Source organism: Echinops telfairi, unplaced genomic scaffold, assembly GCF_000313985.2.
Source record: "Echinops telfairi isolate 266 unplaced genomic scaffold, ASM31398v2 ScPeMD7_7472;HRSCAF=8510, whole genome shotgun sequence".
Lineage (NCBI taxonomy): Eukaryota > Metazoa > Chordata > Mammalia > Afrosoricida > Tenrecidae > Echinops > Echinops telfairi.
In genome coordinates this window covers 436,969-438,945 of record NW_022111376.1, presented here as the reverse complement: position 1 = coordinate 438,945, position 1,977 = coordinate 436,969, and positions in this window count along the sequence as shown.

Sequence of the window (1,977 nt, the reverse complement as noted above, 5' to 3'; positions counted from 1 at the left end):
TGATGTAGTGGTTTCACATCGGGTTGCTAACTACAAGGTCTGGAGTTTGAAACCCCCAGCTGCTCTGCAGGAGAAAAGCAGGCTTTCTACTCCCATGAAGAGTTGCAATGTAAAATGGAAGCCTAAAATACATTTGCAGGATCTACACAGGGAATACATCTCCTGTGATTTCTCTCTAATAGTAATTGAGGGATGGAAACAAATTGGTTACCAGACAAGAATATTGGAGAGATGACCATAATACATTACATTTATAAATCAGATTAAACAGTTAAAATCTTGTTCCTTGATCTTCCCTATGATACACTTTGGGCTTGATCTGCTTTTTAATATTTTTTTTTCATATTGGGGTTTACCTCTATTGTATTTTGGCATTGTGAGTAGCCTTCTTAAATCTTTGTCATGTGTTTGTCTATGTTTTTCAGTATAGGAAACCCAGGATAGATGAACGAATAGAGACAACTAGAATAAGGGCTCCTGGAGGAAACAGTGGGGAAGGGGAGTTAAAGGGGAGCTAATATCAAGGAGCTAAAGAAGGAATAAAATGTTTAGGGACTGATTTGGTAGCAATTGTACAAAACTGCTTGATGTGATTGAACTATGGAATAGTATGTTGCCTGGATTAGCTGCTAGTAAAATGGTTTGAAACAAAAAGAGCTACAGTTTCAGAAACCCACAGGAGCAGTTCTATGGGTTGCTATGAGTCAGTATTAACTAGATGGCAGTGGGTTTCATTTTGATTTTGAAGAGGTATGGCAGGGAAGGTTGAGGGGAAATGGGGGCGTTAGCAATGACGAGTATGAGGAGAAAATGTTCTGATATTGTGGTGATAATTGCACAACACTTCTTTATAGGATTGAACAATTAAATTGATTGACATATTAATTATTTGTCAATAAAACTATTAGATTAAAAGAATGTAGTCTGAAAACCGATGGAGAAATTCTACTTGTCTGATAGAATCGAGATGAGTGGGAAGTGACTGAATGGCAATGAGTAAGCAACACGTTATTGACGTCCTTTCCCTACATGGCAGCATTGCAGAGGACAGCCCTGAAGATGCAGCTAAGGGAGAGTGGCTGGTCTGACCTGCCCACCCTGGGTCAAGCCACAATGGGAGCACAACATACCGGTAATGGAGCAAAGTCACGAAGTTCTCAGAGTATCCAGATCATAGACTTCTGGCTCAGGGGTCAGCACTTGGTAACCCATCTGAACTGGTTGGGGATTATTCACAAGGGGATCACACTGAATGTCTAAACACGTAACTGGGGTTGGTGGGCACCGACCTCCCATCACCTGACTGCAGGAATACCAATGGGGTCATTTAGGATGCTCAATTTTCAGGCACTGATGCTGAAGACTAAAAGGGTGTATGAAATGTTAGGTAAGCTGGACCTGGGATATGCAGCTCTGAAAGACAGGGGAACAGGCCTGATGGTTTATAACACGTCCTTCTCCCTGTTAAACAGACAGATATTCATCTGCTCTATGTCAGGAATCCTGTTAGGCTTGTCACTATCTGGATTTTTGGGGGGGATGGGGGGTGGGGATTGTTTATCTATACAAGATAGGCAGGATAGGCAATCTCATGGAGACAGTGACTTATCTGATGGTACTAAGAATGATTGGGAGTAGGTGATGGGGAGGTGAGCACATAAACATCTCTGACCAGTACAGGGGATGGGTAATTGTTCTAAAATTGATGGTGCAGAAAATGTAGCTTCTCTGGGTGTATTTGATCAATCAAATTGTATATAATTGTGAGGTAGGAGGAAAGAAAAAGAAAAGTGGAAAGAAGAAAAAATATATATGTGTGTGTTTGTTTATATATGTATATATGCGAATGCAACAAGGAAGTAGATTGACTTCAGGCCTCGACTTAAATCTTACCTCAATACAAAAAGGATTTGTGAAGATGGTGCCCAGGTAAGCAGCCCGTGCTAGGAGCTCCATGGTGAGTGGTGAGCTGGGTGG